This window comes from Jaculus jaculus, chromosome X, assembly GCF_020740685.1.
Source record: "Jaculus jaculus isolate mJacJac1 chromosome X, mJacJac1.mat.Y.cur, whole genome shotgun sequence".
Lineage (NCBI taxonomy): Eukaryota > Metazoa > Chordata > Mammalia > Rodentia > Dipodidae > Jaculus > Jaculus jaculus.
Window position 1 is genome coordinate 41,921,077 of NC_059125.1, and position 15,684 is coordinate 41,936,760.

A 15,684-nucleotide genomic window follows, 5' to 3' on the forward strand; every position below is an offset into this window, starting at 1 on the left:
ACATCCAGTGATAAGGAGATGCCAGATAGTTTTATGACCTCTAGAAAAGCAAAGCCTGCAAAGGCAGGCTTAAGGACATTCCCTGCTTGTACTTTCAGAGGCCCAGTCACTTTAAACTGCCTCTATCTTCCCTCTATAGTATTTTCTATAGAAACATAGCAGAAGGGCTTGAGGTGAAGAGTACATCCTGCAGATCCCTAGGCCCACATCCCTAGAATTCCCCCCAGCATGTTTATCACATGTATCACATGTTTTCCAGTGCTGGGAATTAAGCCCAGGACAAGTGCTGTACCCCTGGGCCATAGCCTCTACCTCACTACACACACACACGTGCATGCGTGTATAGTATGTATGGAATAGTATGAATGGTACCTATGCATGCAGATGTGTATGCCCCATTCACACATATACAGAGGCCAGCGGAGAATATCTACTATGCTCTTCTATCTCTTTACCACCTTATTTCCCCAAGACAGAGTCTCTCACCTAACCTGGAGCTCACCATTTTTCAGTTAGGCTGACTGAACAGGGAGTCCCAGAAGTCCTCCTGTCCCCAGCTCCATCAGCACTGGGGTTACAGATACACGCATCTCTGCCTGGCTTTTGTGTGGATACTGGGTCTCCAAGTTTGGTCCTTATGCTTGTGCAGCAAGTGCTCTCTTATCCACTGAGCCACCTCCCCAAACCACACTATATAGTTTAAAATAACTTGTTAAGTATGCCAGAATAGTTGGGGGGGCTCTATTCATATCATTTGGATTACTCTCACCCATTCCCAAAGGCATATGGAGACATTTTGCTCCAAAGCTGCCTTTCCTATAGCTGTCTGTAAGAGAATATTTTCTTACCCTTGTAGCTAGCTGGAAATGCTACGAAACAAATGACTTCCAACCACGGAGGGGCAGGAGGTGGTGGGTAAGTACCCTCATTTGCCTCTGTGGTTGTATGATTCTGAGGCATAGTCCAGGAAGTATATCCAAAAACCTCATGGCATTACATCCCATTGTCCACAGTGACAGTGTGCTTCTTTACATAGCCATTATCAGCTTCTTTCCTTGCCATGTCTCATTTCCCTATGCCTGAATATGCTTCCGGGGTCACCTCCCAAATGTCTGCTTTGAGGAAATACCCATGAAGGCAGGGACAGTATGATCACACATCTAATTCTTTGGCAGACAGTAGCCTGGCTTATCCATTTTTTTCTATCAGCATACCCCAAAGGACTATTAATTATTCTATAATCAGGGTGTGCTCCAGTTAACCTAGTCGGCTAGATTGCTTCCAATTTTGTACAATTCTGAATAGCATCATAATGTGCATATGCATGTTTCTTTCTCCTCCTCATATGGTAGAAAGATAACTTTCTCTTTGCTGGGTCAAAAGGTAAGGGGAGGTCTGGAGAGATGGCTCAGTGGATAAAATGGATAAAACATTTGCTGAGTTTAGATCCTCTGCACCCACATAAAAAGGCAGACACTGTGGCAAACTGATGTAATCCTAATCCCAACCAAAGCTACAGGCCAGAAGAGAGACGAGAGACAGAACCAGGAGAATATGCTGGAAGCTGAGTATGTGTGTATAACAGGGGGAGCAGCTAGCCTACAGAATGAAGCAGTCAGCAATAAAAGACCCTGCCGAAAAAGATAAAAAGATGAGGGCAAAACTGTGTCACATTTATAATCACAGTGCTCAGAAGGCAGAGAGAGGCAGGAGGATCATGAGTTCATGGCCTGCCCAAGCTACACAATGAGAAAACGGAGAAGAAAGAAAGAAAGAGAGAGAGAGAGAGAGAGAGAGAGAGAGGGAGGGAGGGAGGGAGGGAGGGAGGGAGGGAGGGAGGGAGGGAGGAAGGAAGGAAGGAAAGAAGGAAGGAAGGAGGAAAGAGACCAGGAAGGCAAGGGGACAGTTTTGGTCAGGACAAACGTGGCAGGACTCTGTTTGAAGGTGACCAGAGAAGAGTAGAGAACAAGCCTGGGTGAGTGACAGAAGCTGAGAGACCCTGGTTGTAGTGAGGAGCTGGGTATCTGAAGAGGGCCACCCATGCGTGGATCGTCCCCTGTATAATTTAAGGCGGGTCTTCTGTGTGCTCAGGCTCACTGCAACAGAACATCCCCCCAGGGCTTCTGGCTTCCAGAAGAGCCCCTCACGAGTCTCTCCACATGCTCGCACTTCTGTGCCGTGTTTGTGCCTTGGAAGAGTTGTTTCTTCAAGCAAAAGTCCCCAATTTTCAGATGAAAAACAAAACTTGTTTTGAGAGCACGAACCACTGAGCTCTTTAGGCTTTTCCTTCAGGCTGACTGTGGAAAAGAAATTAATTGTGAAGGTAGGAGGAGGTGGGAGCGGATCCATGGTAGGCACGGGGAGTGTTTTCTGCGACTTAGTCTCTACCCACTCAAAGCGCTTCAACTGTTTACCTGATCAGCAGCCTGCTCCGAAAACAAATTTGAAAAGCATCAACAACATATTTCTTTGTTCTTCTCTCTGCTTATTTACTGCCTACTGGCTGTCTGCTTCATTTCACCTTAAGATACAAACAAGGATGCTCACATCTCGCTCTGGGGAATTGACATAGCAGACAAACAAGGCAGCAAGGGCTTGAAGCAGCAATGGTGGCAAAAGCCCAGAAAGTCCAGGTCATCAACAAAGAGTACAGAAGGAATTCTGCATTCCCTGGCTTCACCATCTATTGTTTGCTCTTTATGTCGGGTTTTCCTTTGCCTTGGGGGTAGGGGTCAGGAGCAGAAATCCCACACAGGTATCTTTAATAAAAGCTTCAGGAAGCAAAAGAGATTTCTCACTGGTTAGACATTTGCTTGCAAAGCCTGATGGCCTGGGTTAAATTCCTTAGTACCCATGTAAAGGCAGTCGCACAGAATGGGGCATGTATCTGGTATTCACTTGCAGTGGCAAGAGGCCCTGACTTGCCCATTTCCTCACTCTCATTCTCACTCTCCTTGCAAATAAATAAATAAAAGTATTTTTAAAAATCTTCAGGAAGCTTGCCAACATTTCTAAAGAGAAAAGTTTTAATGACTCCATTTCTGTACAGGTGAGGTGTGGGAGCCTCTCTGTCCCTGTCCCTCTGCTTTTCTCCCTCCCTCCATCTCTCTCTCTCTCTCTCTCTCTCTCTCTCTCTCTCTCTCTCTCTCTCTCTCTCTCCCCTTCCCTCCCTCTCAAATATATAAACGAAATCTTTTTTTAAAAAAAAGAGAGATTGAGATTTGCACATCCATGTTCATAACAGCAGTATTCATTACCCCTAAACAAGAAGGAGAAACAGTTCAAATGTCAAATGTCAAAGTAGGTGAATGGATAAACCGTGTGATTGATGTGGTTAAAGACATCACCCAACACTCAGGAGGTAGAGGTAGGAGGATCACTGTGAGTTTGAGGCCAGCCTGAGACTAAATAGTGAATTCTAGGTCATCCTGGGCTAGAGTGAGACCTTACCTCCAAAAACAAACAAACAAACAAAAAATGGAATCATTTATGTCAAGCTCTAACAAAATGGACCAAGCAGGTCACAAGGGAAGGGCCCTCACACACATGCATGGATCATGGGGACTATGCAATGAATTTCACAAGACTGCAGTATCCCAGAGAAGCTGTGAAGGAAGGCCACTGATCTGGCAGTGTCTGTTTCCACCAATGAGCTCAACTAACTCCTCCAGCAAGTACTGGTAACCAATAGTCTCAAAACAGTTGGTATGAACTCCTCCTTTGTCTGTTTAAAGCTTCTTCTTGCCCTAATCCCTATAGATGTACAGATATGTCACTGTATTAATGACTTTCCTCATTGCTGTGGCAACACACCTGAAAGGAATGACTTAAGAGAGGTTTTGGCTTGCAGTTGAGAAGGTCCATTCAGTCCACCATGTCATGGAAAGTGTTGTGGCTAAAGCAGTTGAGTCTGTGGTGGTAGGAGCCTATGACATGGTTTGCTCACTTCTTGGTGGGTCAGAAAACAGACCAGAAGTGGAGGTAGCTAAACCTTCAAGATTCACCTCTAGTGACCCATTTCTGCCATCCTGGCAGTATCTTTTCATATTTGCTCTGGTTTAAACTTGGCATGGAAAGCAAAGAGCACATTTTCTTGGAACCTCTAACTTAAGTCTCCAAAGTGCTTGTCTCTTTTGCTTGACTTGGATCATGTGACTACCCATGATCCAATCACTGTCACTAGAGAAAAGATCTTCTGATGGGTTCCATGCCACACTAGGTAGAGGTGTCAGCTCCATCATAACCAGTAGACCTGAGAGTTGTTAGGAGTGATCAGTGGATTAAAACTGGCCTCAAAGTCTTTGCCACTCATGTTTTTGAGTGATAGAGTCCATTTCCTTTCCTCTTGAAGACAGGCCAATCCTGTGCTGTTTTCACCAATAAAACATGATGGATGTGATACTGTGTAAATTTTGAGGTTAGGTATTTTAAAGAAAAACCTGTGCTCTTATAGGATTTTGCTTTTCCATATTTAAAACACACGATCAGCTAACCATGGTGGCACATGCCCAAAGCCAGGAGGATCAAGGGATCAAGGCTATCCCTAGCTAAACAGGGAATTTGAAGCCATCCTTAGACACATGAACCCACATCACACACACAAAGAAAAAAAAATCCAAAGAAATAAAACACACAGTCACAAAGTACTATGAGGCCATTCAAGTAGCTTTGTGGAGAAAGCCATGTAGAGGAAAATCCAGGTGCTTTGGTCAATAACCCTGGCTAACCTCCAACCATAACTCAGCACTATCTTCCAGGCAATTTGGTGAGGCCATCTTGATCAGTCTAGACCCAGAGAACCTGCAGCAACAGACAAGTTATGGGCAGAAGAATCACCTAGCTGAGCCGAATCAACTCACTTGCATGGAAAATAATTAATCCTTTGAAGTCATGATATTGTAGCTCATTTGTTACATAGCCATAGGTGGCTGATATAGGATGGCTCATGCTATGATTTGAATGTCTCTCCTTCAAAGTCCATTTGGTGGGGGCTGGGGATATAGCTCAGTGGTAGAGCATTTGTTAAGCATGCACAAGGCTCTGGGTTTGATTCCAGCACTGCCAAACAAAAATGCTTGTTGATACCTTGATAGACGGGATTATCACCTTATAAAAGGGCTTAAAGGAATGAGTTCATCCCTTTTGATTCTTCCATCGTTGGTAAACATAATGTTCCTCTTCTCCAGAGGACACAGCAATAAGGCACCATCTTGGAAGCAGAAGGTGTCCCTCATCAGATGACAAATCTGCTAACATCTTGATCATGGATTTTTCAATTTCCAGAACTGTTAAAAATACATTTCATTTGTTTAAAAATTCCCCCGTCTGTGGTATTTTGTTATAGCACCACGAATGAACTAAAGCCCTTGTAAATGAAATTCAAGAGCTTTTTCCTTGAAATGAAATGAGTGAGTGATAGACAGACAAAAAATAAGAAGCTGTTATAGCCACCTACTCTGGATAGTCAACTCTACCTGGATTCTGATAGACTCCAGAAGACATAAGACTTTGTGTATGTGGTAGCATTCCAGTCTCCACTCACAAGCTTTGTTGGTGCCCACAGAAAGTAGCTATAGCTGCTGAGCCTGCCTCTTGATTTCAGACTCACATATCCAGTAATGGGTATTTTACACAGTTGCTCCATTGATGGCTCCCTGACTCCTTGCTTCCTAGTGAGTCAGTACTGCAGGTTTCTAAGAATCATTCCTCAGACCCAGCATAGCATTAATGCATGAGCTCAAAAGCTGTGGTTTATGACCCAAAAGCTATGGTATTTTTGGTCTCCTAAAGCTGCATCCATGTCCTAATACCCTAGAATTTGTGCATGTGACACTATTGGGCAAAAGAATCTTTGGAATGTCACTAGGTTAAGTATATTAAAAGGAGAACAGATTGAAAGCTTGATTGGAGAAGCACTTAGGAGATTAGTAAAATACATACACTGGATGTGTCTTTGAGGATGTGTCTTCCTTGAATGTGGGTGGCATCATCCTATAGTCTGTGCGTATGGATAGAGAAAAAGGGTAAAAAAAAAAAAAGGCTGGAGAGACGGTTTAGCAGTTAAGGGACATGCCTGCAAAGCCTAAGAACTGAGTTTCAATTTCCCATGTCCCACATAAGCCAGATGCACGTGGTGGTGTATGCGTCTGGAGTTCCTTTGCAGTGGCTAGATGCCCTGGCATGCCCATTCTCACTTTCTGTCTATGTCTCTAATAAATAAATATAACTAAAAATAAATCTTTAAAAAGGCATTAAAAAGGGTAAAACACAAAAGCTGAAAGCCAGCTTTTGTATTAACTTTCCTTGGGGAGATGAACAAATGTCTATTCACCTCAGATAGGGCACCAAATATAGACCAAAGAAATGATTCCACCCAAGTCTTGGGGAACCAACTTGGTTAATTTGTAAAAGAGTGTGGTAAAGGGTTACCTACAAGAGCATGGGCAACTTATAGACAGCCACACCATGGAAGGAAATTTCCTCTACTGTCTCTCAACAACTATTAAAGGGTGGGACCTCATGAGTTCCTTAGTCCCTTCCACAACCAATCAATAATGGATCCAATCTTGTGTGGGTCTCCTGTGAATAATCACAGACTCTGAGACTTCAAGGAGGCAATGGCTCCATCATGTTTGGAGGACAACATTTCATACCACCAACCAAACACAGGCATTCCCTTCTCTCTGTTTCCTGGCTACCATGATGGGAACTGTTCTGCTCTGCATTGCTCTTCCTATCATAATGGGCTGAACTTCTGAAACTCTAAGCCAGTTTCAGTATTTCCTCCCTTAGGTTATTTGACTCAGGTGTTTGGCCACAGCAATAACAAAAGTCTGACTAATTCAGGGCTAAAGTCCATATAACAGACAGAAGAGGTGAGACACAGCAAGAAGAAAGGGCCATATGAAGACAGAAGCAGTGCACTGGTTGGAATTAGGTGCCCTTCATCAGCTTATATGTGTGAAATGCTACGTCCCCAGCTGATGGCAATGTAGAAAGTGGAGCCTTGCTGAATGGGGTGAGGTGTGTTTGGGGGGGGCAGCTTGTGGGTATTATTGCCAGCTTCTCCTTGCCAATGTTCAGCTCACTCTCCTGCTGCTGTTGTCCATCTGATGTTGGCAAGGAGGTGATGTCCAGCCTCCCATACCATTCTGTCCCCTGCTATCATGAAGAGATCCCCTTGAGACTGTAAGCCAAAATAAACAACTTCCCTCCCATTAGTGGCTTTGGGTCAGGTGTTTCATCCCAGCAACAAGCAGAGACTTGAATGAAAAGGCCATGTGAAGATAGAGGTAGAAACTGAAATGATGTGGCCACAGAGAAGCCTGACGGTCACCAGAAGCTTAAAGGACTCCATCAAAAGCTTCCAGAGGGAGCATGTCTTGCTGACCATTTGATTTTGGACTTCTGACCTGTAGAACTGTGAGAGAATTGACTTTTGTTGCTTTAAGTGAGCCAGTCAGTATACATTTACAGTCCCAGGAGGCTAGGGCACCTTCCCATGATTTGTAATCATTGGATTCCCTGGAGTCAATCCCTTTCTACTCAAAATAACTGGAACATTTCTGTTTCTTGCACTGAACCTTGAGTGGTATGACTCCCTTTCTACCTGAGAATGGAAGGCTATACCAACTAGGACCCATCTTGTGAACAGAACCCAGGGCCAAAGCTGCAGACTGATATTTGAACTCCATAGGCAGACACATTTCTCCTGAATTAGAGGAAGGTGTGCTCCAGATAGCCTTCTTCATTCTGATGTGTCACCACGAGGTTATTTTTACTTTAAATTATTCTGCAGCCAACACTCTAGCTCACTTCTGCAGAGAGCCGAGTACCTGTCAGACCGGGAAACACAAAGCCAGGCAGGTCCTCCGATCTGCTTATCTCTCTTTCCTTACCCCATGGAGTCCCATAAAACGCTGGAAAGTACCAGAACATGATCGAGAGTCTTCATTCCGACACCAGTGAGATCACTTCCCAGAGGGCAGCTTGTCTTGGTGCGCATGCTTTTCCCAACAGGGGCTCAGTGTAGTCTCCGAAATGCAGGTGTGTGTATGAGCTCCTGAGTGTGTGTGAACTTGTGTGTACACAGATGTCTCTGATCCCTCATGTCTGTTTGAGTGTGGGTTTGCGTATGTGTTTCCAAGAGTTTGTGTTTGTGTCTGGGGTGTGTGCACATATGTACAATATATACATCTGTATGAGTGTGTGGAGAAAGGGTGGAAGGAGGGGAAGTGAAGTAGTCGTGGTTACTATTAATACCATAAACTTGAGCTATTGTTTTCATAAATAGGAGGCTGGAGGTTGCCTATTGCTGCTCCTACCACTGTGCCATTGAAATTAGATTACCAGGGAAGAATCGGCAGGGAGAGCCATATAGACCATGGTGGGAGAATTCAATAGAAATTCGGGTGCAATTTGCTTCACATGTGGGATTCAGAAGGCAGAGAGCAATAACGCCTCCTGGTCTTTGTGTTGGGAACCAAAACAAAAACCACAGCCTTCTCTGCTAGGGCAGGTGAGGTCCCTGCAGTACCTCTTGACAAATTCCCCACAGTGCTGTGTTGATGGCTCTTTATTAAGGTCCAATTGTGTGCGCTGAGCTGATCCAGGCTCTGGCTCTGGCTCAATTGGGCCCTCAAGGGGCTCCTGATGGTCTCACACGGTGCCATCAGTACAACAAACAATAGGAATAAGCATAGGAGCAATGGCATGGAATATTTACCCCATTGGCAGAGGAAGCATAACCAGCGGAAGCACCCCAGAGGGGTCTGAAAGGATAAGCTGGAACTATCTAAGCAATGAGAGCTCCGCATAAACCAAGGAGTAAGCGCATCGCAGGCTCAGTTGAAACCCTCGTGTGGAGACGAAGTGACAAGTTTGCTTACTCAGGCCAGATCCCTCCCATGGTGAGCTGCAGGGTGCTTGCTACATGTCAGCAGAAGAGGCCATGGTCTTGAGACTGGGGCTCCCTCCCCAGCCCAGTCTGAGAACTGCAAGCCCATGCTGGGGGCACGTTGTCGGGCGGGGGTGGGGGTAGGGAGTCTTCTTAGCCTCTCAGGATCTGCTCTCCTCCTTGTGGCTGCAGTTGTTCCGGTCAGAGCATGGGCCCGGGCAGCCCCAACAAGCCAGGATTGACCACCCACTCTCAATAGGCCAATTACAGAAACAAATTAATAGCGAAAAGCAGAAAACAGAGAGTTATTCAATGTGGCCACATTGGGAAGAGAGACAGAAATCTAGTGACCTCCCAAGTTCATGTTGGGGGTTCTGACATGAAGTGTAGATTTCAACAGAAGGCCAGAGCATTGTCTCCACTACAGACTTTCCTGCAATGTGGTCTGACAAGTTGTCAGGAGTGCGTAAGATCTCTTTCTTTCTTTTTTTTTTTTTTTTTAATTTTTTAAAATTTATTTATTTGAGAGCGACAGACACAGAGAGAACAGAGAGAAAGACAGATAGAGGGAGAGAGAGAGAATGGGCGCGCCAGGGCTTCCAGCCTCTGCAAAAGAACTCCAGATGCGTGCGCCCCCTTGTGCATCTGGATAACGTGGGACCTGGGGAACCGAGCCTCGAACCGGGGTCCTTAGGCTTCACAGGCAAGCGCTTAACCACTAAGCCATCTCTCCAGCCCCATAAGATCTCTTTCTGAGGAACAAGTTCACCATCTGGCTGGCACCAGCGCCCTGAGCCTTTTCCTTCTCCTGGTATGAGATTCCCTGGGGAAAATCTGCGATTTCTTTGGCATATTTTCATTATTGCCAGAAGGGCTATAATCTCTGTGCCCATTCAGGCTGCTATAGGGACTGCCTCCATGGACTTCTTTTGTCCCTCGCCTCAGTAGATATAAGGACAGAAGATGTATCCTCCCACTGACTCCACGTCTGTCACCCTATTGTAGTGTCCTATAGCTAAGGAGCACTGCTTGTTTTGGGCAGCCCTTCCCCCTGCCTTGTGCTTCCTCTCCACCTCTCCTTCTTTTTTTTTTTTCAAGGTGGAGTCTGACTTTAGCCCAGACTGACCTAGAACTACTCACTCTGTAGTTCCAAGCTGGCCTCGAACCCACAGTGATCCTCTTACCTCTGCCTCCTGAGGATTGGGATTGAAGAGCATCACACCTGGCTACCTCTCCACATTCTAGAAGCTAGCCTTTCTGTGCATGCCTAGGGGTGGTAGCAGCTTCCTGCTAGACTCTCCTTCACTCCATTCTGTGCCCACCTCCATCACCAGGCTGCAAATTATCATGTTTTCCTTCCTCAGGCACAACTGAGGCCCATACTATCGCCCCTGGATCCATGGCAACTCCTGCAAGGAGCCCAACCAAAAAGCTGCTGGGGGCTCAATACAGCTCTGGTTCCTCCTACCTTCCGCCCTGGTCAAGGAAACCCTCTCCCATGTTCTTCAAGACCAACCCCCACCTTGAATACAAGCTTCTGAAGGGACCTCCTCTGGGGCTGGGGAGATGGCTCCTCAGCTTTTAAAGGAGATTGGTTGAAGGGACCTCTACTCTTATGCTGGTGTTTTCATTCCCTAGCTAATTAAAAAGGGTCAGGAGGGCCACCCCAATTCCTGCAGGCCTTCAATGTCCTGGGACCCTGCTCCTCCACTCAGGAGCACTGGACTTTAATAGCCATGGGGCTGGAGTGGCTACTAAACCCAGTCTGGTGTTCAGAGGTTGCCCCACTCACTTGCCTGCCCAGCCTGACTCTAGCAGAAGACCCATATCCATGCCAGCCTCGGACCCTTCAGACCCCTCTGCCCACCAGCCAGGGCACCCCCGCTCATGTTGCCTGGAAACTAGCATCTTCCACCTTGAGCATCTCCCAATGTGGGATGAACACTGTGACCGGGAGCTCAGCCATGAAATCCTGGCCAAGCTAGAATTCTGTCAAGAAAGTCTGAGCAAGAAGGGGGTGAGCCAGGATGGTTGGCCATCTAGAGCAGCCATGCTCAGCAAGCTGACCTGCAAGAGAGAGCTGCTGGCACTCGACACTGTGGCCGGCTACATCACATGTTGTATCAGGGTTGACAACAGCAGAAGGGTTCCTGCCTTCTTAGCAAGGAAACACAAAGGGGAGCAGTGACTTGCCCAGCTGAGGAATTGCAGGCTAATGCCCAAGTGGAACCGCCAGAGGCTCAGGGTCCATGTGTTAATAGAGCACAGTTACAGATTCCTCAGACCACCCAATGAATGTGCCTGGTTCTCCCTGATGGTCCCAAGCCCCATTCTCCACTGAGGAAGTAGTTGAGCTGTTCTGTCGGCCCCTCCTCCACCCTGAGTTTGATCTTCCCTCTCCTTTCCCTGCAGCTCAGAGGCACAGAGCCCCATGATTGCTGTCAGAGCCAGGGTCCCCAAAGCCTATACGCGGATGCCTCTTCCATCCATCACAAGGACTCTCTTGTGGCAACTGCTGTGAGAAACAAATGTCCCCAGCCTCCTTTAGTAAATCATGTGAAGTGGCGTACCCAGGGACAGCAGGTTAGAACACAAGCTACTGTTTCCCGACAAGGAGAGGACATAGAAGGCACAAGGTGTCTGCAGAGCTGGGCAAGGACAGAGAGGCTGCCAGCTCAGCAGCTGTGGCTTCCCTCCATGGCCCTTCTGCCTCAGGCCCCAGACTAGCTGAGCATCACGTCATGCTTCCCAGCCCTGGAGGAAACAGCCTGGTTGGGGAGATGGCTCAGTGGATAAAGTGCTTGATGCACAAACAGGAGGACCTGAGTTCAGAACCCCAGCACCCATGCAAAACTACGTGGTGATGTGTGCCTGTAATCCCAGGGGTGGGGAGCCACAGACAAGATGATCTACTGGGCTTGCTGGCTAGCTTGTCTAGCTGAACTGTGAGGGTCAGGAAACCAAGAATTTCTTTTAAAAAAAAAAATTTCATTTGCAAGCAGAAACAGAGAGAGGGGGGCTGGAGGGATGGCTTAGTGGTTAAAGCATTTGCCTGCAAAGCCAAAGGACCCTGGTTCGATTCCCCAGGACCCACATTAGCCAGATACACAAGGGGGTGTGTGCATCTGGAGTTTGTAGTGGCTGGAGGCTCTGGCGCACCCATTCTCCCTCTCTCTCTCTCTCTCTTTCTCTCTCTCTCTCTCTTTCTCTCTCTCCCTCTTTCTCTATCAAATAAATAAATAGGAAATATTTTTTAAAAGAGAGAGAGAGAGAATGGGCACATCAGGGCCTCTAACTGCTACAAACATATAGATGCACCTTATGCATATGGCTTTATATGGGTACTAGGAAATTCAACCCAAGTCATCAGGCTCTGCAGGCAAGCTCCTTAACTGTTGAGCCATCTCTCCAGCCCTGTTTTTTTTAATTTTACTTTTTATTTATTTATTTATTTATTTTTGATTTTTCAAGGTAGGGTTTTATTTTGGCCCAGGCTGACCTGGAATTCACTGTGTAGACTCAGGGTGGCCTCGAACTCATGACAATCCTCCTATCTCTGCCTCCCGAGTAGTGGGATTAAAAGCGTGCACCAAAGGAGACATAAAGGGTGGAGAAAGGAAGGGAGGAGGATACTTAATAGGTTGGTATTGTATATATGTAAGTACAATGATTGTAATGGGGAGGTAATATGATGGAGAATGGAATTTCAAATGGGAAAGTGTGGGGGTGGGGAGGGAGGGAATTACCATGGGATATATTTTATAATCATGGAAAATGTTAATAAAAATTTATATAAAAAAAAGCGTGTGGGCTGGAGAGATGGCTTAGCGGTTAAGCGCTTGCCTGTGAAGCCTAAGGACCCCGGTTCGAGGCTCGGTTCCCCAGGTCCCACGTTAGCCAGATGCACAAGGGGGCGCACGCGTCTGGAGTTCGTTTGCAGAGGCTGGAAGCCCTGGCGCGCCCATTCTCTCTCTTTCCCTCCCTCTGTCTTTCTCTCTGTGTCTGTCACTCTCAAATAAATAAATAAAAAATTTAAAAAAAAAAGATTAAAAACATTTAAAAAAAAAAGATTAAAATCATTTAAAAAAAAAGTGTGCACCACCACGCCCAGCTACCAGCCCTGTTTGGTTTTTTATTATTATTATTTTTCTTTCTTTATTTACAAGCAGAGAGGGGGAGAATGGGCACGCTAGGGTCTCTTGCCACTGCAAACATACTCCAGATGCAGGCACCACTTTGTGCATCTGGCTCTATGTGGGTACTGGGGAATTGAACCAGGATCGTTAGGCTTTGCAGGCAAGCACCTTAATCACTAAGCCATCTTTCCAGTCCAGGCCTAGGTTTAATGAAAGACTCTGTCTGAAAAAAAAAATATAGTGGAGTGAAATGGAAGAAGATGCTGGATGTTGACCTCTGGCCTGTACTTGCACATGCACATAAATGCACACATGCATATACTAACATACCCTCACACACTCAAAAAAAAAAAAAAAGACTGGGGGTGTTGCTTAGTGGATAGATTACCTGCTCAGTGTACACGAAGCCGTGAGTTAGCTCAGTACCACATAGTGTATGTGGTGGCACATGCCTGTAATCTTAGCACTGGGGAGGCAGAGGCGGGAGGCTCAGAAATTCAAGGTCATAGCTAACTACATAGCAAGTTAGGCAAGCCTGAGCTATGTGAGACCCCCATTTAAAAAGCAAAGAAGAAAACAGATTTGTCTTTCTGGCTTCTCACCTGAATACGAGATAGGCTTAGGAGATCCAACACCTCAGGTGTCTCCCTTCACCCTGACTTGACTAGGCTTTCTGGTTCTCAAAGCCAGAAGCATCACCACATGGTTCCTTCCTTGAGTAGGAGGCAGTGGTGGTGACGGCAACCTGACATGCCAGAAGTAACAGCACAAGCATTGCACTCCCTCATAGCCCCTGCTGAAGAGCACTGTAAGATCCTCTTTCTTATCTACGTCTATCTTATCTATGAGCATGATGCTCGTGCTCAGGCTCCCGTCCTTCAGAGTCTCCTGGCTAGGCATGCCTGAAATCCCAGCTACTTGCAAGACTGAGGCAAGAGGATCACTTGAGTCCAGGAGTTCTGGAATGTACTGCATTACGCCAGTCGGGTGTCCGCACTAAGTTCAACATCAATATCCTGATCTCCCAAGTGCAGGTTACCACGAGGTTGCCTAAGGAGCATTGAACTGGCTCAGGTCAGAGTCTACTTCTCGGAACAAATCTTGGACCAGTCCTTTACATGTTAATTTAAGTCAATGCAATAATTCTTTCTTCTAGGAAGATTTGCATTGAAATATTTTTGGATGCAAATTTGCCTGCAGTGACAGATTTATCCCCATTAGAAGAATTTAAGGGCTGGGGCAATGGCTTCATGGTTAAGAGCACTTATAGCTTAAACATAGAGCCTGAGAGTGTCTGAGACCACTTGAGATCAAGATTGATCCCCCCCACCCAGACCTCACATGGAAAACTGGATACAGTCACTATCTGTAACCCCAGTCTGAGGAGGGCGAACTAGAGCATCTCTGGGACTCACTGACCAAAAATGGCAGCTCTAAGTTGACAGAGAGACCCCATCTCAAGGTTGTACTTGGTTGAGTGATAGAGGAAGGCACCCAGAGTTCTTTTGGCCACTGCACACATGCTCAAGGTGTGTGCATCTGCATACACACATGCATACACAACAGATAATAACACCATCCTACATATACCCCCCCACACACACACAAACGATTTTAACTCATAATCCAACTGGACAGAGAGGGCTTGGGCTGGGGAGGCACAATGCCTCTGTGGGTTGCAAATCCTACAAGATCACCTACCCATCCTGTTTGCAAAGGGTCTGGCAGGGTTGACTGCTTCCCTTCATCCTGTCTAACTGTCTCTTTTGTGTTTGAGAAGTTTGGCGGACTTATCTTTCTGATGCATCGACTCAGGATGTCTCAGATTTCATGGAATCTTGGAAATGAGATGATTCAAACACTTAGTCTCCACAAAGAGACAGAAATCTAGAAAGAGAAACGGAAGACATGCCCAAGACCCCACGGCTAGTTAGTTGCTACAGAGCCCCAGATTTCTTGGCTCTTTGTGATGGTCCATGCATGGTGTGTTCCAAGGACCAGAAACCACTCTCAACCTAACACCAGCACCATATACACCATGAAGCCACTGCGTAGGGACGCCACAGCTTGGTGGGAGGGAGATTTAGAAGCATGTTGTCTAGGAAAAGAAGCCCCAGAGCCTCCCTCCTGGCCACAGGGTCAGGAAGACCTAGAGACGGGAACAAACCTCACTGTACAGGACTACCATGCCCGATTTATGTAGTGCTGGGGATCGAAACCAGGGCTTTGTTCGCTCTGGGCAAGTACTTTGCCTACTGAGCTATAGCTCCTGCCTGTATTAGTTACTTTTGCAATTTCAGGGATTATAGCAAAGAAAGGCATAGCAGAGCCGCTCATGGATCAGTCCAGGGCAGTGGGAGTCTGTGGTGTGAACTGTTCATATGGCAGTGGCCCAGAAAGCAGAAACAATAGACAAAATTATGGACTGGGCTAAAGACCTTCACAAGCCTGTCCCCAATGACCTACTTCTCACAAGCAGACCCCACCTCTCAAAGGTTCCACAGTCTCCCAAAATAGAAATACTTGCTAGGAAACAAGTATTCAAAACACGAGCCTGTGGGGGGCACATCGGATCCCAACCATAACAAGGCCCTTCCCCTACTGGACAGCAGCCTTGGCCCAAGTTTTACCTGCATTTATCCTGGGACTATA